General features: G+C 38.8%; 1 protein-coding gene across 1 annotated transcript in view; it reads right to left on the reverse strand.

Annotated features, from left to right (window-relative positions):
* Positions 1–15,198, reverse strand: part of Scel (sciellin) — a 156,965-nt gene extending 141,767 nt beyond the window's left edge. The window contains exon 1 of the mRNA XM_078015761.1: positions 14,918–15,198. The gene's annotated coding sequence lies outside the window, so the exon portion shown is untranslated. The remainder of the gene's footprint in view (positions 1–14,917) is intronic.
* Between the last annotated feature and the right edge of the window lie 10,199 nt (positions 15,199–25,397).

The following is a 25,397-nucleotide window of genomic DNA, read 5'->3' on the forward strand; positions in this document are numbered from 1 at the left end:
GAAGCCAAGACAGGAGGCTTTGCTGTCAAATTTGATTTCACATAAAGGTAGTGTGGTGTATAGATGTAGAGAAGACAGCAAACAAAATGTGTAAAAGAGAAGCACAAAGGAATGAGAAAGGCACAGAATGAAACAGGGAGTGGGAGAAAAGGAGAGAGAGTAAGAGAGAATGCAAGAGGTCTCCAGGTCTCAGCTATACTATAGCTCCTTTTCTTAGATTCCTATGAAATCCATGACTATGTTCCTACACGGCACAGCTTATGCCTCTTTCCTTGTAAATGAGAGATCCTGAAATCAAATTATATGCTCCCTTTTGATACTCTGTAAATATAACACTCCAAATGCTGAAGTTAGTTGTATTACTGTATATTTTATGTCTGAGGTAATGATTGAATATCTTAAAAGACTGATGAACCAATAGGATGGGTAAGATAGACAAATATACACACAAGGTAAATATTTATAATTAGAAGAGTACAACAAGATCATAATGTAGGTTGGAGTTAAAGAAAACTGAGAAAAACTCCAGCCAGGCATGGTGGTGCACATTTGTAATCCCAGCGACTCGGGAGGCTGAAGCAGGAGTTGGGGAGAACTTAGAAAATGGCAGATCAGAGCCTACAGGCAACAGAAATATTTGTGCTTTTACTGTAAAGGAGAATGAAAATCACTGTCAGGTTAGGAAAGAGGAGTGATTGTTTTCTAACATGCTTTTAAAATCATTCCCCTGGCTGCTGTGCCACACTCCCAGAGGGCAGAGACCAACCCGGAAGACCTGCCGGAGACTGTCATTGTGACCTACATGAGAGAAAACAGTAACTGGAACCCACATGTCCTCTTGAAGAACAAAATACAAAAGTAAAATATAAGGTTAGCTACACAAGTGAATGTATTGTTTAGAACAAAAACCAAACCAGAGTTTAACATTTTTAAACTCTGTCAAGCAGTACAAAAAAAAAAAACCTACAAAGATTTGGAAAAATAGTCCAGTGTTTTTATGAATTTCAATTGCTTGACCCATCTTTAATATATCTACATTCCCACATACCTGGGAGTTAAGAAACTTGTCCGGCATCACACAGTTCATAATAGATAGGTTCTGGGACACCCCCCTTTACCTCTGGGATGCCAAACTCTGCAGGTGCTCTAGTGTCCTATATAAAATGACATTTTGCCTCTGTACATCTTCCCACATATTTTAAATAATCTAGAGTACTTGCAATCCCTAATACCATGTCACTGCTATGTCAGTAATTGTTGTACTCTATTGTTGAGGCAAGAAAAATCTGTGCATGTTCACACAATACACACACAATTTTTTTCTGAGTATTCTAATCCAGTTTGTCAAAGCCATAGCTATGGAAACTATGAATCAAGAGGACCAACTGTATACATGTTTTTGTCTCCATACTCTGATCACCTCTTATATATGACAATATAATGTCACTGTCTTGACAGAAAAATATAAAGGTAACTCAGTCATCAGCATGAATTATTTACCGTAGGAAGTTTATTTACTTCATCGTTTGTTTACCCTATGAAGTAATTACTATTATTAAATCTTTAAAAATTCTCCGATAGTTTAGAAAATTTGAAATTTTTATTTTCAAATTTTCACATCTCAGTGTGGTTAAGGTCATACAAATTTGGGGTAACATCAAACTTAGGAAAAGCTCCGTCAATATTTCTTTACATATGATCTGTAAGATTCAGGACAAGCACAAGTCCTATGTTGTGTTATAATTTATCCATTCCTGTCCATCACTGTCAATACTTGATATCTACAAGAAACTTTTCTTTCAATGTGCTCATAGGGTCCATTAAATAATCTAAGAGTCAACTCATTATTTTCATGGAAAAGTTATCCTTTCCAAGGAATTATTGCTTCTGATATAATATGAATTTCTCTATGATTTGCTTCTTAATAGAAAAACCATTTCTATTTTATCACATTTTCTTATTATTTTTTTCTACACTCCATTATTTTATCTGAAGTTTTCCTCGTTCTGTAACTACTACATACTGATGTTCCGTGGAAGCTATGCTGAGTAAAAGAGGAAATGATGGGAAGGATGTGAACATGGTAGTAAAACTGATGGGAACAATAGTTCTAGGTCCCAGGCGGGCACTAGAGGAAGAGCTGGAAAGCTAAGAGGATCTGAGTTAAGGTGGCACCTGTTTTAGGGAAACTTCCAAGATTCCCAGAAACTCAGTTTTTTTATGCCTTCTCCCCACAGAACTCCTCCTTCTCATCTCAAGTAACATACATCCCACTATATTAAAATTACCTTTTTACTAAAAAGACATCTTTGGACAATAAGCTCTTTGAAAACAGATATTGATTTTTTTGTTCGATACCACACCTATTGATAATTATGCTAACTGCATAGCTAGATGAATGAATGAATAATGATGTGAAGATTTGTAAAAATTGAAGAAATTGCTATGATATAGTAAATGTGATCATAATAAAAGGGTAGATATCACAATATGATATACTGCAGAAGGATAATTATGGTTGAAGCTGGATGGTAAGTTCATAAGAATTTAGTTTTCTCTCGACTTTTGTAAAATATTTGATGCTTTTTATAATAGTAAGTTTTTAAAATAAGAAATATTTTGCAAAATTCAGTGTCACTTGTGTTAAGAACATTCTACATAGGAGAAAACAAAGAAAAAAATTTGAGGTCATGGTAGTTTACACATGATTTGACTATTTTTCTTGTGGTCTACAGAATTCTAAGATGACTCTCAACTTATATAATTTCCTCCCCTTGAGTGCTGGCTGGACCTGTGAATATGATAGAATATTGCTCCCATAATTATGTTATATTATATGCCATAGTGAAGGTATTTTGCTCAGTTATGCCTCTAAGGAGATTATCCTGGGTGGGTCTTGCCTGATCAGGTGATCAGGTGGAAGAGGGCACCTGGGATCTCTCAGAAGAAGAAGAGACTCTTGTGGCCTTGAAAAAGCAAGACAATGAGAGCTCTATGACAGCAGGAAAAGAACTCTGTCAGCAGCGAATTTCGTTTGGAATTGGACGGGAGCCTTAGATAACACCTCAGTCCAGCCATCTCTTCAAGTGCAGCCTTTGAGACTCTGAGTCAAGTCATGACAAGACTCCTGACCCAGAGCAGCTGAGAGATAATGAATGCATGTTCTTTTTAAGCTACTAAATCTGCAGCAGTTTGTCATGCATCAATCTGGATTTCCCAGAGTTTTTTTGGAATAAATAATTATTTTGTAACAAGAGACAAGGCTATTTAAAACAAAAAAAAAAAATAAGGAAAGTTAATGTGGATAATTCTGGCTATATTTTCCAGGAAAGTGAACTGATGTCATTTTTCTTAATGTCATGAAAAAAGAACTACATCAAATAGGAAGAAATCTCTTTGTACTTTAATGCTCTGGATCAAATCCAAAGTCACCCTGCTCAAGGACAAAAGCTAATACACTCTATATAAATGAACTGATGGGTTCTAAAACAAATGTGCTGAAAGATAACCCCTTGCATAAATCATTCTTCTCTCCCTGTACTGATTCATTGAAACCATCTCCAACAAACAGATTTTAATTTCAGTTTAGACACCAACACCCATCAGGCTACTTCACTGATTAATGATGGTAAAACTGAGTGAAAGGGGAAGCTATTCATGAAACAAACAATAGAACCATCAATCAAGCCTGCGGCTGATAATATTCAAATCCTTGAATATTATCAAAGTACTTGACTCTCTAGCACCACTCCATGGAGACCCAGTGAGCAGCTAAACCCTTTAAGAGTAATATCAAAATTACCAGTGCAAAGGTTCACAGTATCAATTAGGAGGACTTAAAGATACAATGTGGTATTTACTGATCTCCCACAATAAGCTAGATGCTACAAATGTGTGCTTAGCTTCAATCCTCAGGCAGGAACACAAACATGTCTTTCTCTAACACCCATCTGCCTATTGCACCTGCTACACCGGCAAGTTAAATAAGTGGAGAGCAGATAGAAAATCCTCGCCCCAGATTTTTCAAGTCCCTTCTGATGACTTTTTGAGTTTTTTAACCATGTGAAATCATTTTTATTTATTAGTTTACGTATGTGGTGTGATTTCATTATTTCCCCAGTCTGCGTTTACATGGGTCACCACAAGAAGCCCAGGAACCCCATGTCAGCCCTCTCACCTCAATTTTTTAAATATTTTTTTTTGTAGTTGTACACAATAACTTTTATTTATTTTTATGTGGTGCTGAGGATCGAACCCAGGACCTTGCATGTGCGAGGCGAGCGCTCTACGGCTGATCCATAACCCCAGCCCCTCACCTCAATTTTAATCCCAGTTGGCTCCATGAGAAATGAAGACCACCCCCCTGCTCACTCCACCCCTGATTTATACCCCCCCCCATGGCACTAATCACTATTTGACAAACTGTACGCTTCATTTATTAAATTGTCTTCTTCCTCTAAAATTTTCACTCTGCTAAAATAGGAATTTTTGTTTTGTTCCCTAATAAAAAGCCCCACAGTGTCTAACACATAGTAGGCAGTCAATAAAAATTGCTTGAATGAATGAATAGTACTATTATTTCAAGACCATTTGGAGGAAAGATTCTAGGACTCCCGCCAGCTCTTCCTATCATGATAATCTTTAGTGTGTCAGGAAGCTACCCGGAAGATTTTACAGTTTCTGAGGGTTTCCATTCAGTCATAAAATCAAACTGAATTTTAAACAAAGATATGGGTCTAGGTTTTGCCGAGGTAGACAGGTCAAAACCCCAACCATTACCTGACCTCCATAATCCCTCATTGTGACTGACAGATCTTGGTAGTTTCCTGGACCCCAGGAACTAGTGTTAACTCAGAACAACTATTAGATGGATCCTATAATGTGATAAGGGCCATCACATTTTTCTTTCTCAATACAGTCAGTTCAATAGCTGAAGGTCCCTTTGCAAAAGGCTAGAAGAAATACACCCTTGCAGTAAGATTTCAGAATTCTTTTTCAAGAACACCTAGTCTTCCTTTTTAGCATCTGACATTTAAATTTGGAAACTGGGTAGACCAGTGCTTTATGATGTGGAGAATCAAATTGAGTGAGCCCCATACCTATTGTTTTGGGCATATGTTTAATGTAAATATTGTTTTATAAATAAAATATTCTCTTGATTGGCTGTATATGTAGCTCATTTTTAAGGCCCTCATAGTTTGATCTTGAATGTCCCCCAAAAGCCTATGGATTAAAGGCTTGACCCCCAGCCCATGGTGCTACTGGGAGGTAGTGTAACCTTTAGGAGGTGAGACCTAGTTAGGTAATGGGGGGTTGCCTCAAAGGTGCTATTGGAACTCTAGCTTATCCCCGCCCCGCACCCCCCTTCCCAGCAGCCCAAGATAGCATGAGGTGAGCAGTTTCCTCACCATCCACTCTCTGGCAACATGCCCTAGCAACCTTGGACTGAAAACTCTGAAATCATGAGCCAAAATAAACCTTTCCTCCTTATGAGTTGGTTTATCTCAGGTATTTGTTACAGCAATGCAGAGCTGAATAGCTCAAATACTCATCACTAATAAACAAATATCAAAGATCTCTGAGACAAGGACCATTTTGACTGACTCTGCCCTTTCAAGCCTGTCACTCACCCACGCCTCAAATTGTTGCCTGTGTTTTAAATGCTGCTGTATGGCTTCAACCATGCTGGGATTCTAGTATCCCAGTGAGATCAGTTTATTTTAACTCACTCCTCTCCCAAGTCCACAAAGAACAGCCTCAAGGGATTTTTTTAACGCTAGTATTCTCTTCACTAATGAATTTCTCAATGCAAGAATCAGTGAAGGGCCATGGATAGTAGTTAAGGCACTGAATTGAACACACACAAACACACACAAACACACACACATACACACACACACCCTCATTCCTACCTCCTTCTGTCTCTAAATCTTTTGATAACTTTTCTTAAACTACAACAGAAGGGTTTAAGCCACTGTGGATGATGCACTCAATTTTGATTTTAGAGTAACTAAAATCACCCCCAGTTGAATTTAGGATTGTATATAGGTGCAGATACATATATTGATACATTCTGCTGAATCACATCGCATTCCTCCCTCCTGGGCTAACATTCTCAGCATTCATCGTCGCAAATATTAGCCATATTTTTGTAAATATAGGTTAGCAAAATCCTGAAATTCTTTTGGGTTGACTTCGTCATGGACGCTGGGACATTCTTACATTGACAGGGGTGGGGATGCACGGGTGTGTGTTGGGAGGTTTGAGCAACACAAATCTTCCCATGGCTCTACATCATGTGTTGGGACCTACTTAATACTGCATGTAACATAGAGCTCAAATTTCCACCTAAGAGACCAGAGAAGGTTATACATTGCTGTAAGGAAGCAACTTGGGATATAAATTGTTTGAGTCTGGATTCCTTGAGGCTTTTCTGGCTGAAAGAGGTGACAGATTCTCATAGAACTGTTTGAGAAAATGAGTTTTCAGTGGATGCTTTGAGCTGGGACTTTAAGTTTGCTGTTTTCTGCCATTACACTATCATCCGCTCTACTCCATGGTTCTTGAATTCTTCACACCTTTCAACCACCATCTTGCAACTACAATTTCACCTGCCAAACCAAATCTTCAATGGGACCACCACTGCAGGGAATCACAGGTGAGATGATTTGGTTAGATGTTTGTTCACTAATTTCAATGGCTGCTCAAATCTATTTTCTTCATATTAACTTGATTTTTTACTCCCCTTTAGTCCCCACCAGGACTCAATCAATTTCAATTTCCCCCTTATTCTCCTGCAGGCCTATTGCCTTTGATCCCTCCTGTTACAACCTTCAGTCTCAGGCAAATAATTAAAGAAAGTGGGAATTATTTAAAAGATGTAGGATAGCTCCCATACTCTGGTAGGGCTGGAGAAGCAAACTTAAGAATTTCACAACCATAAACAAGTCCCAAAATCAAACTATGGAACTTGCCAAGACATCTGGAGGCTGGTCCCAGATACCACAGCACATTCAGGCAGCCTCAGGGGCTGAACCCTGCTGCAGGAGCCATAGACACTGCTGCCTTTAGGAAAGAGTTGCCACCTCCACCCCCAAATGTCCAAATAGATTCTGGGTTGTTCCCACTTCTTTGTGTCCTAATTACTGATGCACAATGTGCAGAGCAGATGGATCTGAATGGCAGAGCCTAGCCCCTCACTCTCATGGCGACGTCCTGGAAAGGCAAGTAGCTGGCAAAGCACCCTAGGAAAAGCATTTACCAAACATAGAAAGTGGGCTCTGAGGCTCAGGTAACAAAAGAATAAAATAAAATAAAATTGACACATCTCCACTCCACTGTCTTTACGAGAAATGTCAGGTGCTGTGTATACAGACAAAGCCAGGTTTCAATTCAGGTATTTCTTTCACATTCTATTCCACTTTGGTTTAGTTAACCCCTGTGAGTTTCATTTTTACTCATAAACATAATGGATATAAAGCTGCCATGCAGGGCTTTATAATAAGGTGTGTGATTTAGATGATAAAATTTTGAAAATCAGTTTTGAAACAAATTCATCAAAATGTACAGTATTTTGCAAGGCTTCCTCTTGCTAAACTTTATGAAAAAACTTGTATACTTATATTTATTCTCCCTAATCAAAGTGTTATTTCAAATCAGTGTTCATGTTTTATACTATGTTTATTTCTCTCAAAGCAGTACATATGTATACATGCACACATACACACTAAATGAACAAATATTCCAGATTATAAATAAAAATGATAGGTAGCAATTTTCATTCTTATAGCAGCAAATCAAAGGTTATATGAGTACAGGCCATGTCCCACTGCAACTTTGAAACAGTTTCCGGAGGGCCCCACTGATGACTTTTGCTACCAGTTTATGAGCCACCCAGTTGAACATAGTTTGTTACATATATTGAAACCTAATCACTAATGTGATGGGATTTGGAGGGGGGACTTTTGGAAGGTGACTATGTCACAAATGCATTGTGAATGCTATTAGTGCTGTTAAAAGATAAGCCAAGGCACAATAAAATTTCAGAGTTTATGTGAACTAAGAGCAATTTGTGAATCCAGCAGCTCCAAACCACAAGTGGTTGGGTTGTGGGAGGAGGGAAGTTTGGGAAAGAAACACTAGAAATAGGGTGCTATAGGTTGAATGCAAGTATAAAACAAAGAAACTCTTTGGCTACAGTTTAAAGTTGCCTTATTTGGTTCATTCTGTTGAAGAGTACTTAGTTATATAAGTTAGTTTGTGGCTTCTGACTGCTTAGTTGTAAGTTTCATTTTCCTTGAGTGTAGGCATTTACAAGAAATAGCCCAAGTTTAAGTTTTGCTTATGTTTGCATATTGAGCAAAGTTAAGGTCACTTATGAGGACTCGTCAACTTTGTTCAGAGAGTCTTCAGGCTTGCTCTTAGTTCTAATTTACTTTAACAGTTCCTTTAGAAGAGACCCCTAAATATCCCTTGCCCCTTTTACCAGGGGAGGATTCAGCAGGAATATGGCTGTAGATGAACCAGGGAGCAGTGCTTACCACACATCAAATCTGCTGTTGGCCTTAGTCTTACACTTCTCAGCCTCCAGAAAGAAACAAATTTCTGTTGTTTATGAGCCACCCTGTCTAATGTAGACCTCATAGCTTGAAACGAAGCAGAAATGGAGCCAGCATTTCGATGACTTGGGCAGAACTTTGCAGAAAATTAAGATTTTTTTTTCTTATCATTTCCTTTATTCAAGCTGCATTCATTCTAGAAGTGGAAATGTTTAGATACAGTAAAGAACCTAAACTTTCAAAGTCTCATAGAGGCGAGAGAGGGCCAGAGGAATGCATATGAGTAAACACATTAATGTGGGCACAGTGCACAAGACTGGTATATAGATAGTGGGGGCAGGAGGTATGGTTTGAAGGTGGGTGCCAAAAGCAAAATTCATCAACTCCAAAAAAAAAAAGAGGGCTCAAGAAATCAGGAAATAATTAAAAACTTCTGTCTAGGGGTCAAGAAATCTGATCTTGAGTCCTACTAGCTATGAGACTTTGAGTAAGTCAATCACTCTGGATCCTCCTGCCTTATCCTTCCCAGCTGTTGGGATTACAGGCATGTGCCATCCTACTTGGAAAATATTTTAAAGCATATATTTTTAACTAATTCACAATAATGAGGAAAATTCCATGAGATTAACTTCCTCCAGTAAAATCTGATCATTTATTGTCTCCCTCAAACTCCCTACTGATTCTCAAAATAGACCCTAGACCTTTGGAAATGGCAATTATGCAGGAAGAACAGGTAAATAAAACCTGATTTCAACTTCCAAGAAATTCCATCTCCACTTACCCAATGCTAGAGAACAGTGGTTTTCCTATTGTCTTCATCAAATATGGAAGATTCTTTCCTCAAACAAAAGGAGGAAGCATGACCTCCTAGTCCTCCTCCCACAGTATGGCCCTGGCAAGTTACCTGGCTTCTAAGTTCATTTTAAATGAAAAAATTGGACAAAATACTTTCCAGATTGCCCATGTTCCACCCCCACCTAAAGTGGGCTCCACTTCCATTTGGCTTGATTGATCAAGGTAATTGGTCAAAGAAGTAAAACACAAATTGTAAGCCTGCCAATTCTGAGTCACATAGGCAAAAAATAATCTGGTTACTCAGCATTTACATAATGCTGTATTGTGCTTTCAAACTATATATGGCCATTAATCAACACAAACCATAAACAAGAGACATAGGAAATTGACATTGGCAAGACTTACCCAACAGATCAAAATCAGGAAAATAAAATGACATTTTAAAATTCTGGAAGGATGATTATCTCATGTGAGCCACATGACTTTTAGTGGGATTGTATCACATGATACTCAGGTGGGAAAAGAACACCAAAGTCTGGACTAAACCCTTCTTCTTGGATCCACTCCTCCCTCTATTCTACTTGCTGTGTGGTTCACCTGGAGCTGGGTGGATGACCACCCAGGTGGCCTGGTCTCACCCAGGACAACTATTCTGACCCTCCCACGCCTCCTTTCTTCTTAAAATTAGACATTTTATTCAACCTTCCCTGAGCATATGTTTTGCATGCCAGTGTTCCAGAATCCTCAAACAAGTTAATAATTGAAATCAGCCCCTGCTCCTCTACACTCCGCACCCCCCTCCGCCTACCTAGCCTCTGCTCTCTCTTTTGTTCTGCCTCCCACACCAGCCTCTCTTCCTCCTCACACATGGGAATGGCTCAGAGTGGCCTCCTTTCTCTCCTCTTCTCCTCCTCTGACTATGCCCACTCCTCAAGGGCCTGTCCATTTCCATCTCCATCTCTACCTGCTCCTTGGTCTTAGGTTTTCCCATCATGGATGGACCTCGTCTAAACTTGGTGCTCCATCTTGGATGTGAGGGACTCCCTTGGAATTTTGCAGCAACCCAACAGCTTTGGCCTGGCATTCCTCAGCCCCATCTCCCTCCCTTTACTCAAATTTCAATCAGATTAGTGGTACCAACATTGAGCAATGACCACACTTTAATTATGGGTAAGGAAATGATTTGTGAAATTTCAGAATGAAATTTTTCCTCTTAGATAATAATAATAACCAATTAAGAATGACATCTCTGAAAATTAATAATTATTTTTTCAATGAAAATACATTGGAGTCATACTTTACTCAACAAAGATATTGAAATGCCAAATGTCTTCTTTGATATAAAGAGAACAACTAAGATCAGAACAGGGAAGAAGAGCATGAGGAAAAAATTAACATTAAACAGAGACGAGTGGGGGGAGAGAAAGGGAGAGAGAAGGGAAACTGTATGGAAATGGAAGGAGACCCTCATTGTTACACAAAATTACATATAAGAGTTTGTGAGGGGAAAGGGGAAAAAAAACAAGGGAGAGAATTAAATAACAGCAGATGGGGTAGAGAGGGAAGATGAGAGGGAAGGGGAGGGGGGATAGTAGGGGATAGGAAAGGTAGAAGAATACAACAGTCACTAATATGATATTATGTAAAAATGTGGATGTGTAACCGATGTGATTCTGCAACTTGTATTTGGGGTAAAAAATGGGAGTTCACAACCCACTTGAATCAAATGTATGGAAGATGATATGTCATGAGCTTTGTAATGTTTTGAACAACCAATAAAAAAAATTATTAAAAAAAACAAAGATATTGAATGCTTTCTATGATCTGGAGATGAAAAAGATGTTCTTGAACTCAAAATGCATAACAGCCTACTAAAAGAGGTAGATGAGCAAACAACTAAATAATAATGACATAGTCACTGCAGTAGAGGTGTGATTTAGGTGGAGGAAAATGCAAAGCAACATATTGCTTTATCATAGCACTATGATGGTATTTACTGAAAACATTAAAATAGTGTTTATGTCTGTCACTATAAATTATAGGCTTTTGAAAAATCAAACTATGTCTTTGATATCTTTGATATATCCAGCACCTAGAAAAATACTATGCCTTGCATACCATAATCACTCTACAAGTGTTGTCCTGAACTGAAATGAACCGCATTGTTAGTTATGCTTAAGGCAGGAGGAAGATTTGTGAATGGATTTTCAGAGGAGGTAACATCTGAACTAGATCTTAAAAGATAAGTTGGAATTTTCCATGAAGATAAAAAAATAGAATAGGATTTGTAAGACCACGGAAAATGTGATATAATAATAGCAATAATAATAGATAACAATATGCCAGCAACTCTGCTAAGTACTAGTATGCATTATCATTTAATTCTTACACCAACCATACAGAGGTTTATTTTTTACAGATGAAGAAACTGAGGCTCATAGTGGTTAAAAAGCATATCCAATACCACCCAGTGGGTGCATTTGTACCCCAGGGACATCTGTGATTCTCTGACTCCAAAGCCCGTAAATGAGGTAACATTTCACACTCATGTGGAACTGAGCCAATTCCAGTGTCCTGCCAACCCAGTACCTATGGCCACCCATTGTCTCACTACTCTTCAGAGTGGGAGTCCATCTGTGGCTTCACTGTTGTGATACTAATATTTTCATGATATAACTTTCCTGACAACTACTCTTGGAATCTACCTCATCTTTGCTTCTCTCTTTATTGTTATTCTGTTCCTACTGATTCCCACCCCTCCTCTGTTTTCACCCCTCTTCTCACATTGTTAGAGTAGCTCTCTGGGTTAGAGTAAACATCTGTGGTCACCATATGTTGGTTTGAGCTGTCCAGCACCCAACTCCCATTGACTGTCCAATCTCTTTTATAGGAAATGCCCTGCTGTATGTCTGTATGTCAGTATAGTGACAGAACCATGATCCACACAGTAGTCATGAGTCAGTGCCTTCTCTCCCTCCCCAGCCTGGCTATGGGATAACAAGTCACTTGGCCTAGGACAGCCAGACCAGTACAGGGACCACTGCCTGGAAGGAGCAGCAGTGAGCTTGGCAAGCTGAACCTGTCTCTCACCTGCGGAACTTTTGCTGCTCACCTGCCTGCAAAACCCCCAGAGGACTTTGATTTCTATCTCTTTTCTAAGCATCCTCCAAAATCCTGTAGATCTGTGAGCCACAGACCATCACCCAGTAAATTTCCTACTGAGAAAAAAATTAGCCAGAATCATTTTCTATTGCTTGCAAAGAGGAACTCATACAGAACTCAGGCACCAGGTAGTTTTAGCCCAATCATCTGAGCTACTGAAGCCAGAATAGGCAAGGGTCCAATCCATAGAATGGAGGGATTGAAATGTTAATTCTTCCTCCACCCTTATCAAGATAACCTGCCCTGCTCCAACCTGTTACTAAGGTAACCTGTCCAGAGATTGTCCCTCCCTAGAAGGAATTATAAAGGTTGCTAATTACACCCCTTTGCTGGCCAGATCCCTTCACCTTGATCCCTTCAGTCCATCTGCTTCTCATCTTTAGGTCATCCCAAAGAGCATCTCCTGGGCCTAGTCACTTATGCAGGAAGGAGAGAGAAAAAGGGAAGAGAGCAGGAGAACAAAGCCTAGGACATATAAAAAAGGCTCATTTCTTGGGATACCAGTGTACCAGCTATGACCTCCTTCTCTCTCCTGGGAAAAGTCTGTGTTGCCCTTTTTAAATAAACCCTGCTTTATATGTTTGCCTTGGCATGCTTCTCTAATGCTATACTTCAACATGTGAGGAAGCAGAACTTGTCACCTATGACCAGCAGTATCACTACCCTGGTCTATGGCCCCTATCCACAACCCAGTTTGCTGAGAACAAACACATAACCCAAATCATGGCAACTTCTGTACGAAGAGCCTTTTATAGCCCCTATGTTAGGAGGAAGCTGTCACTTGATGCTTAGTTACAGACCCTAAGTCAAGATTCTAGGGGAGTTTGTTATATGTTTATATGCTAAGGGGATTGAGACAGTGACAGTGGAGGATTAAAGAAACATGAGAAAGAAGAGATGAAGCAAGGGCTCTGAAGAAATGGGTGGGAGGTGAAAGCACTGGGCTTGGAAAACAAGGGGAGTCACCTCTCCCCACTCTGGCAAGGGGAGATAAGGGTGGAATTGCAGAGGTAAGTACATTTAGTAAGTGGAAAGGACTTGAAAGAGCTATTGTAAATAGATCTGTCCCCGGTGTGATATAAGAGCCAAGGTCATCTGCTGACAGCGAGTGTAGGGAAATTGGGGGAGGATTTGCAGAGATGAGTGAAGACTTGGAAAAGCCACAGTGAGAAATAAGAGAGGGAGCCTGCTGGGAATTGGCAAAAGGACCTTAAGCTGCACAGAGGCAACTCTTTCTATCTGCATTGGCTAATAGCAATTAACCACTCCGTGGACACTTTTTAAACAAAGACTCAGACAAAGGACACACAAACCTTCTCTGAGACCTTTTCAATGCAAAATCAGGGATTTGCAAACTCAAGCAAATTTCACAGGAGAGAAAAAAAAAATCTTTAACCTAGTTTTTTTTTTTTTTAATTTTGCAATTTTATAGCTTTAGAGCTACTTAGAGTGAGCTCCTTTGATGGCCCAGGAGGAGATCATTATTGGGGACTACAGAAAGTTTGAGACAATAGAAATTTGTTCTCAAGGAATCCAGATTTTATTTGATACAACTTTTTTATTTTCTTTTTTTGAAATTAAGAAGTTAGTCAACTTTGTACACAAAAGTATGAAGGAAAAATTAGACAAAAGGCTTTCAGGGGTCTCATAGAAGTATTAAGGAGTGATAAACAATTTTGTTTACAGCAGTCTTTATTATTATTGGTAACCACCAAAATAAATAAATGTTGTTTGGTCTGAAGGTGCAACTCAGTTGTAGAGTACTTGCCTAGAATGCAGAAGGCCCTGGATTTGATTCTCAGTACCACACACACACACACACACACACACACACACACACACACACAAAAGTGAGGTAGGGGTGAGTTTCTCTGAAGTTGAATAAACAATGGAAGCCCATCTCTAAGTCTTTGAAGATAACATGGTTTGGGTGTGGTCCATGTGATGATACATGCACAAAGGATTAATTCTTCACATATCCCCTCTGCTGGCTCTGGTAAGCAACTGAACTGATAGATAAATTGTAGACTTCATTGTAGCTTGCCAGTTAGATCTGTGAAGGAAAAATGTGCTTCTGACACATTATAGGAAAATGAACAACTGCTCCGCATCATCTGGCCTGTCCTAAAAGAAGCTAGCATCTGGATAAAATTCAACCAGCAATTTTAGCTTTTGTTGCATTTTGAATAAAAATGGTTGGCTGAGCCACTACCTATTTAAATTACTGAAAGCTGGTGATTACAAATAAGCCTCCTGGCTGATCATTAGAGTGGCAGTAGACATCATTCAGAATATCAAGAGGTTGGACAGGATTCCAGAAGTCGTTTTCCCTCAAACTGAGTGGTGCAGACAAAAGCAGTTGGATCTTCAAAAAAACAAGTACTCTTAACTATTGTACTCACGGATGAAGCCCGGACAGACGTGGGTTAATTTATTCAGCTCTTCAGAGGCTTGAAGGTTTCATATTCAGCAAAGATGAGGCACCATGGAAATTAAAATTCATCATCTTTCTCTTGTGTTTTTTTCAAACACCCAAAGCTTCACAGCCTTAAAAGGATGATTCTCAGGCACACGGGTTTTTATTTGAGACACGGCATGGTCAAGAAACAAAAAGATAAAATTCTCTTTCTGAAACCGAATGTGATTCAAAACAGCCACTAGAGGACAGTGGTGATACTTGAGGATGTTTCAAGGCAAGTGCTTAGATCAGAACCTCAAAATGAAAGCTGTTTTGTCAGGTTTTAAAAGCATTTGATGGATTGTTTAACAAATAGGGTGGGGTGAGGGAGTGGAAAGAGAAGAAAGTATTTTCTTGATCACACTCATGTGACATTAATGGGAACCGGCAGAAACAATATCACACAAGCATGTGAGCATTTGCACTGACACACATTTCCACGACAGGGGACTTCTGTCCCGTGCCTTTGGGATGACAGTTGTAGGACCGTGATTCAGCACATATGATGTAATGAGGTCAGTCCCCCGATCCACTCTGTGATTTAACCCTGCCTCCAAAACGGCACAAGATCAAAGAGGCTGAGCAACCACAACACAACAAAACACAAATCACTGGCAGATGACCTTCTGGAACATTCCAAGGCAGCTGCATTGATAAGTTGTTCTGTGACTACGTGTGTGTGTGTGTGTGCGCGCACACACTTTTAATGTAAATTCTGTCTTTTAGGATTATGAAGTCGAAATTATTACTTTTTTTTTTTAAATTCCCACAGCTCTCTTTAACCCACGCTATTTGTGGGAGGTGAGGGAGAAATGATTCACATGATTGCTAAAATGCATGTGAAAATGCAGATGAAATGGTGACAGACATTGAAGCACTCAGCTGTGATGGTTTAAAAATCTTGCCATACAGAGGACTGGGCTGGGGATGGGGAAGACACAATCAAGCATTAATTCTAAGGACTATGCAGAACAACAGACCTTAAAGGTGGAAGTATCTTAAGGTCCTGTGCATGTAATATTTTCCATTATTTCCAGCCTATAATTTTGCTCGCAGCCATTTTAAGTAAAAAAAAAAAAAAAAAAAACTCTGTACATGAAGATACATTTTCCACATCAGCTAAATTGATCATGGAAATGTGACTATAGATAGGAGTTTACAAATGTTATAAACAACTAAAGATCTTTGGGGATTCTAGGTAAACCTGTAGTAGATAAGGCAGGAGTCAGTACCAATCCTTTTGATTCCCTGAAGCTGATCTCTGATGGCCAGTGTTGTGACTTCCTTCGATGCCATCCTGGCTCTTTGAAGGAAAAAGGTCTTAGACACTTTAAGCTTAGATATTAATGAAAAATACCAATGCCCTTGTTCCTTCAGAGCATGATGACCAGTCCCAACTTGATGACAATAAAAGGGAATAAGAGTGATACTTAGGTCCATGACAGTTTCTCCAACCATCTGTCTGAAACATAGCTACATTAATTTATTGAACATTATCATTTTATGTCAGGAAATACACATTTTTATATGACCACATAGAAACGCAAATTGTTATCTAAGGGAAAATATCCTATAATGAGTCTTCCAACAATAGTTTATTCGAACCTTTTTTTCTAAGAATCTATGTGACCTCAGATTTACTTTTCTTTTTTCCTCAATAAAAGATTTCTGTGGGAGAATCAGGCAAGTCTAAAATATCTGGCCACTTAGATTCACTGGGGTCATTCTACTTAATAGAGGAGACAATTTCCTAAGACTTCTGAAGAGGCCTTCACAAGGTACAGTGGTTCTGAACACCAAAGCTTTTTTGAATACTTGGTTCTCCTGTAGGTTAAGAACCCACTCCTGTGACTTTCAGGACAAGTTGTAAAATAAATTAGTCATACTCAAGGGTGAAATCTCAGATCCTAAAGTGCCTACAAATTAGAGATGCTTTGAAACCCAATTAAAATGTGCAGTAGAATATATTTTAGTGATTCCTCTCTGAAACTTCCTGGTCTTGGCAGAGAAGAGATATGCACCCCCATACTTCTTAATTGTACCTTTTGAATGGCCTGACCATTTTATACTATAATTTTTGTACACACTTAAGAAGCATGGTCATGTCTCACACATTCCTTAATTGCCCAGGACTGTCTTGTTCACTTGTGATTCACCAGATGTTGACTAAATTGGTGAGATTGCAATGTAGAAGATAAGCAAAGGATGGGGTTCATGAACACACTTCCCTGAGTGCACGTCCCTTCCATGGCAATTCAACCCTCCATTCAGAAGCAAGATTTAGAGCCTCTATGTATGATTCTTCTTATTAACAGGTGTCTGTACTTCCACAGGCTGCCCCTATCAGATGTGCCAGCTGTTTGGCCTTTTTACCTATGACAGTCCCCCTTGAGATTCTTGAATACTGCTGGACAAAGTTAATTGATAGTCCTTAACAGGAGGCATTGACTGCATCATACATAACATCATGCATAACATAGCATCCTTCACACTGGAGGTACCCCATATAAGGAAGAAGGAAGGGAGGGAAGGAGGAAGGACAGACAGGCCAATTAGAAAGACATTAAGCCTCATTTCTTGAATTTTTAAAAACAAATATGCAGACAGTTAATGTAAGCCACTGTTGTTCAACACTGAGCCCTGATTATCTCCGCTAACTTCTTTCTCAATAATGCCATTTGAATGGTCCACATAGCTTCCATGATAAAAATTTTGTAAAGTTAGATGTTTTAAGAAGTTGGGTTCTTTGATTTCTTACCTGGTTTGCATCTGCTCTATTTATTCTCTCCATTCTTCTCTTTTAAAACTCCTCCATGCTATAGAATTTATGAAGTTACTTGAACCATAATTATTTTTTTAAAGAGAGAGAAGAGAGAGAAAGAGAGAGAGAGAGAGAGAGAGAGAGAGAGAGAGAGAGAGAGAGAGAGAGAGAGAGAGAATTTTTAATATTTATTTTTCGGTTTTTGGTGGACACAACATCTTTATTTTATTTATATGTGGTGTTGAGGATCAAACCAGCGTCCCGCGTATGGCAGGTGAGCACGTTACCACTTGAGCCACATCCCCAGCCCAGCCATAATTATTTTTAATGGGTACTTCATCAGAAGCACATGATGCTCCTATGTTAGGAATGAAGCCTGTGTAGAGTGAAAGCTGACAGACAGAGGGATAACATGCTACAACTAAAAGAAGAGAATGCAAAAACAAACATAGAAATACAGATGCATCCTTCTGTTTACTTTTTTCACAGTTGGGAAGAGAACATCAAAATTTCATGTGATCAATTACTATAAAACAGCTAAGATGATCATGAAAAATAAACGTGTCCTAAATAAGATTTTACCCCCTCATTTCTCTCCTTGCTTCCTTCCTCCTTCCTTTTCTTTCATTTACTCATTCATTTTTTTCGTGATTATCTATGTAAGCGAATAAAACCAGGAAGTTTTTCTTCCTTTGAAAAGTAAGAGAAATGTGAAGGGCCCAAATATCCTACAAAAGTAGGAAAAGTTTAATGGAGCTGTCTATAATATATACTGCGATACTATTGATTGTTTTGCCATGGAAAAAAACTGGTGGAGTCATAATTCTGTTATATCAATCATGTATCTCTCTCTCTCTCTCTCTCTCTCTCTTTCTCTCTCTCTCTCTCTCTCTCTCTCTCTCTCTCTCTCTCTCTCTCTCTCTCTTTTGGTACTGGGGATAGAACCCAGAGCACTTAAACAATATACTTTTGTGTATTTGACTTAATCTCTATAACTCAGTATATCAAAATGCAATAGTTTTCCAATTGTAAAAATCTTTGAGGACATTGTATACATTACTTGAGATTGCCATGTTTTTTCTTGATGCATTAGCTAGGATCATTTGATTAATAAAAACAGATTTACTCATGACATCTGTGCCAGTAACTAATTAATTTTTCACCAAACTATTTTTTCTTTCTTCCCAAGTACACTACTAAACAAGATGTCATAGTGGCCTATTCAGTTGGATGTAGTCTGTGGCTGGGTAATGGTCAATGAAATGTGGCTAGAAAGATGTATATAATACTTCCAGTCCTGTAACATGAAAGGTTCCTATCCATAATTCTTCCTTCACCTTGTACCCACTGAATGGAGAAGTCTAAGAATTAAGAGAACTTTCTAAAACTTAAATTATTACATGGAAGAGAGCTGCCCAGTAGACTCAACCAACCAGGATAAAGCTATAATATAAGTGAAAAACTTTACTTTGGATTTTCCATTTTGTTTTATAGTGCTGGGGATCAAATCCAGGGCCCTAAGCATCCTAGGCAAGTCTTTTGCCACTAAGGACATCTTCAACCCCTTATTTTGGATTTTTGATATAAATTTTCAACTTTGAGGTTTTGAAGTTCTGTTTTAAATTTTAAAAAATTCTACCAAAGACAGCTTAGACTTTACCTTCTCCTCTAGGAAGAAATGTTCTTAAATTTTCCCAGAAAAATGAGGGAGTCCTAACTAATTCTGGTCTGGACCAACCAAACCAGAAAAATGCACCAGCCTGAGAAAACCAAGGTTATTCTAAAGATCTTCACAGACTCTAGCTAGCATGGGAAAACTAAAACCAACTTCTGGCAGTTGAGGTGAATATAGGGATCTGCAGCTTTTTCTGTCATTCATCCACAAAGCACCAAGCAAAGACACTATGAGTGTTCAATTCAAAAAACACTTATTAAGCAAAAACGATGTGCCAGATACCAACAAAGTCTTCCTCCAGTCAGTCAGTAGATGGGAGAGATTCATCAAAAGTATAGAGACCCAGAAAATAACACAACTTAATGAAACAATTAACTAAGGGGGTGAGTAGGGACAAATAAACCAGGTATGAAGAAGTGGAGAAGGAACATGAAAAGAAAGTATAGAACGGAAGTAGGAAGTAGGGCTTGGAGATAACACCTGAGGTACCCAGAGGTGAGGCTGGGGCTTTCCACAGGCCCCAGAAATCCTGCATAGTGATGAGGAGGAAATGGAAGCAAACACCCATCTTGGATCTGACCCTTTCAACCTTCTTTTCATCCTTCTGCATCTTTTTTACTTTTTCCTCATAAATCCTACTTTCTAATCATTGAATTATCATTTTATCACCTTCACTCTCTTTTAAACCAACTAGATTAGTTCCTGGTTTTGCATAGACTGTTTGAACTACAGTCTCCTGAACTGAATAAAAGTCAAAAGACTGACCAGGGGAGCATTTGCCATCCTTCTCCAGGCTGGGCTCCATAGATAGGCCCCACTGTATAACCCCAAGGCATCCCAGCAGAGTCAGGAGGCCACTGGCACACCAACCAAGCAATGGAAACTTCTGGATCTTTTTCTGTCTCCGTTTAACATAGACCAACAGGCAATAGCTTGGATTTCTGTGCAGTATTTTGGCCAGATATGAAAATAAATAAGTAAATTTTGCCCTCATTTTTGTGATTCTCTGGAATTGGCTGCCACCAAACAAGGTTGAGCAATTTCTCTGAAAGGGAACACCCATTATTCTGGGAAAATTTAGGCACATTCCTTCCTAGAAGAGAAGGGAAAGACTAAGTGGCGTCTGGCAGAATTTTCAGATCTAATGGGCTAAGAAAATGACACTTCGCAATGATGAGATGTTATGGCAGTAAAAAATCTGATTTGATATTGCCACTGTCCCCAAAAGATTCACCACACTCTTGCACAGTCATCATTGAGCCCTGAGATACGAGTTTGCTAATAGCCTCACTTGAAAAGTCAGGTAAATCGCCTTGTCCAAGTTCTTCCAGAGACCACTGCAGGCCTAGAACTGGTCCTTCTGTTAGAGGATAAACAGATGGAGATCAGAATCTTTGTTTTATCCTTTTTGAGTCACAGAGAAATGGGCAAGCTCAGTGACCCTGCTGTTTATCTATAAAACAAGAGGAGAGTGGCTAAAGGAAAAAAAAAAAACCCTTCTCCACGACCTTGACTCATCCTATTTATTGGATCAAAACAAATTCTGTTTTTATCTTCACCTTGAATGGGGGAGGGATCTTTCAGCATAATAACTGAAATTCTTCCTGACCTCCCAGTCTAAATGTTCAATAATTCTCTATTTCCCTGGTTTACTTTCGTCATAGAATGTATATTACCTGAAATTATCTTTTTAAAAATATTGAATGGCAGATGGACACAATATCTTTTATTGATTGATTGATTTTTATGTGGTGCTGAGGGCTGAATGCAGCGCCTCACACGTGCGAGGTAAGTGCTCAACCGCTGAGCTATAATCCCATCCCCTGAGATTATCTTTAAAAAAAAAATCATTAGTTCGCTTGTCAACCATCTGCACCCCTCCATACATACATACCCACTGGACTAGAAGTTCCATGAGCAGTTAACCTTGTCTGCTTTTTCACCACTGCATATACAGTACCTTAGCACATCAGAGTCAATTAAATGAACAGGAAAGTGAATACATCCAAGATGTACTATAAGAAGTGTCAACACTAGACTTTGTTGGTCTTATGAGAAGCTTCCCAGGAATGGGCAGATACAGCACAATGAGAACTCATCAGTGCAGATGAGAGGAGTTTCCTAACATAAAGCAGGTCTGAGGAAGAGGGCAGGGACTGAGGAAGAGGGCAGAAGTGAAGTGGAAATGAGGATAGAAGGAAGCCGAGGGAATGGGAATTTTTGTGTGTCTGCTGAGAATAAACTTGGCAATAACTACAAGGCCACCAAGGGGTACAGTGGACAAACATCTGCATTTTTTCTGTTGTACTTCAAAGATATTCTTAATAGACACGTAAGCCTGGAGCCATCCTTATTGGGCTTCCTAAGCCATTTGGAATGTAAGATGTTTCAACTGTGATGCTTATCACTGCTTATCACAGTGATATTGTGGGGATTATAAGTGATTAAAGAGTATAATACCAGTAGCACCCTGATACATAATTATACTCCCTGGTGTGTAATACCCATGGCTCCTTGACTTCCCTCCCAGGCATCTTCAGTATCTCCTTCTATACTTATCATTCCTGACAAAATTTAGCTGAGTTCATCGCTCCTATCTGAAATAATCTCTGTTTCTGCATCTTTGTTTTATTTACCATCCTGCTTCTCTGCTCCCCTTCACAACAAAGATCCCAAAAACAAGCCTCCTCCCTTGCTGAGAGGCCTACCAACCCTAGCCAGTTACAGAGACTGCAATGACCTCCTGTTGTCAAAAACAAGGAGCACAATCAGCCCCTTCCCTCTTACCCCTTTGTAGCATCCAACTTTCTTGAGCACTCACTTCTCAAAAATCTCTTTCCCCTGACTTTTCTGACACCATATTCATCAAGTTCCCCTCCTACAGGTCTGGCCACTACTTATTCTGCGATGCTAGCTCTCCCTCCTGTACATGATTTTTCAATGTTGAAATTCTTCAAGAGTTAACCTCTGACCTCTTTATTCCTTTAAAAAATATTCTCATCCATCCCTATGTTTCAAATCCATCTATATGAAAACTCCCTAATTAATATTCTCCAAATATTAATGTACAAATACAGCTCTGGATCTATCTACCTAAATGTCGACTTGACATGTCCACTTGTATATCCTACAGATATCACAAGCTTTATAATGTCCAAAACCAAACTATTGCTCTCTCCTAACCCCGGCCCAAACCATGCTCCTCTTTCATTCATTTCCATCTTCATAAGTGTTATCTCCATTTTCCTAGAAAATAAGAAGTCTCTTCCTCATCTCTTGTGACCAACCCATTACTAAACCCTGCTAATCTTTTCTTCAGATTATATTTTGAATCAATCTCTTATCTCCAGGTCTACTTTCTTCATTTTGGTTTTACGCCTCCTTCGTCTCTCATCTGAAATAGCTGATTTCCTCCCAGTTTTGCCCAAGTCTATTTTGTTCTTATAATTCCTATCATCCTGGAATGAAAACTTTAAACTTAAATTTGAACATAGCAATACCCAGCAAGTAAAACGAAATTTGTCTTTTCCATTGGCCTACTCAGCATAATCTAGCCTCTGCCTACTGTGAAACTCACTCAGATCCTTATTCTTTGCCTTGTACCAGGCATGGTCTTCTTCCACCTACCATATTTGCCAAGATCTTTTTATAGAATGTTTACCTCTTCCTCTTTATCTGCCAATTCCTAGTAATTCTGCAGGTCCCCATTCAAATATTTTTCTGATTCACTAATCTAAACCAGATCCTCTTCCATTTTTTTTCCTGTACTTGTTTCTTTTCGTTCACACTGTTTAACACAAATTATAATTATATAGCTGCACATGCACTATTTGATATCTGTCTCCCCAACTAGATGCTAAAGAGTGTGAATGCTTTCCTCACTGTTATATAGCCAGCACCTAGTGCAGTACTTGGCACATAATATGCACACAAGAAGTGCTTGCTTAATGAATAACAATCATTATTTAGTAGTCAAAATATCAAGGTTTATAATAGTATAGACATATAATTCCTTTTCTGAAACCCTTAGAGCTAGAGGTATTTGGAAATTCCAAAGAATTCTGAATTTAGCAATATGGTAAACATTCCACAGATGGAACATTCCTGGCAAGGTCTAGGGTGCACTTGTAACCAAAGACTATTTCCAATTAAAATGACAAATAGCCTCCCATAAGGCCAGGTCCATTATTGCTACCAATGAAGCTATGAAAACAAAGTCCACAAGCTTTCAGGAGTTGGGATCAAAGAGCAGCCCCTTCACCCCCCACATGCGGGTTGACTGTCATAGGACATACCTACAGAATAGCCTTTTTCACCTTGTGAAAAAGCACTTGACATTCACTCAGACTGGCCCAAAGGAAATTCAAACTACTCACAGGAAATGGCTGACTCCTGATGGACTCCAGTCACGTGACCTTTCCACCATGGAGTTCATCTTCACTGCAATAATCACCTCCTGGGAGCACTTGAAACTCTCCATTTCACAACAGATTTGGGAAGAAAAAAAAAATTAAGGAATCTTGTTTTAATCCATGGTCACTGCTGTCCAAGATGCATTTAAATCCTAAGAGTTCAGCCCCACCCATCCCCACCCCCACTGTACTTACTCATGACTCATAGGACTTCTCTGGTAATAACCTTCCTGAAACTTGCAAGTGCATTTGTGTTTGCATATAAATGCTTTCACTTTAAAGTCAAAGGAATGTTACAAGGTATTGACAAGGTTTTTTTTTTATTTTTTATTTTTGTAGTAATTAGTTTATCTTAAATCACTATATCTATAAAAGTTATCCCTTCTTAAATTAGAAAAAGGGATAACCATGAAGATGGATTGAAATCATCTTAAACTTTTTGCCCTTTTATCATTTTCAATTGTGGCAAAATACATGTGCCACATAACTTGCGGTTTTAACCAGTCTTAAGGATGTAGTTATATGGCTTTAAGTTCATCTGTATTGTTATACAACCATCACCTTCCTCCATTGCCAGAACTTTTCCATCTTCCCAAGTGGAAACTCTGCCAATTAAATAATAACTAACTCCCCCTTTTCTATTTCCTCAGTACCCAGCAACTTCCATTCTACTTTCTGTCTCTGTGAATGAACTCTTCTTGGTACTTCATATAAAAGCAATCCAACAACAGATGTCCTTTTGTGACTGGCTTTTTTTAACTTAACATAATGTCTTCCAGTTTCATCCACGCTGTAGCACATGTCAGAATTTCCTCCCTTTTAAAGCTAAATAGTATTCTATTGTATAGAAGTACCACTTTTCCTTTATCCATTCATCTGTTTATGGATACTTGAGCTGGTCCCACCTTTTGGCTATTGTGAATTTTACTCTTAAACTCTTTTTAAAAACATGTCTTGTAATACATTGGTCAGAAAAATTTCCTAACAAAATAAAACTGACATCCTTAGCTTTCAAAAGAAAATCCATTCAGTCAGGGAAGAAAGACTACATTGTTCAGTAATACCACCCTACCTTCTCACAAGTCAAATGTTATAAACTGAAAAGTTTGCTGTCCTTTTAACCATTTTCTTCCAAATACCATGAAATTTTAGAATACAATTTAGAAACTGTAGTTAAACATCCTCCTATACTAAATTTATGTTATTTAAAGATAAACTTTTGCAGCTTAGGCACAGAGGCACATGAATATAATCCCAGCTGCTCAAGACGCTGAGGCAGGAAGATTGAAAGTTCAAACCCAGCCTCAGTAACTTAATGAGGTCCTGAATAATTTAGTGAGACCCTGTTTCTAAATAAAATATAATTTAAAACAAGGGCTGTGGATATGGCTCAGTGGTTAAGCACCCCTGGTTTTAATCTCTGGTACCAAAAAAGACAGCCATTTGCCAAATTTCTCAAGTTAGTAACAAGAGAACAAATCCTTGTCTCATTAATTTTCCAAGGAACTAAATTGATATCAACTCTGTGGAGATATAGATAGATAGATAGATAGATAGATAGATAGATAGATATAGA

This window comes from Ictidomys tridecemlineatus, chromosome 6, assembly GCF_052094955.1.
Source record: "Ictidomys tridecemlineatus isolate mIctTri1 chromosome 6, mIctTri1.hap1, whole genome shotgun sequence".
In the NCBI taxonomy this organism is placed as follows: Eukaryota; Metazoa; Chordata; class Mammalia; order Rodentia; family Sciuridae; genus Ictidomys; species Ictidomys tridecemlineatus.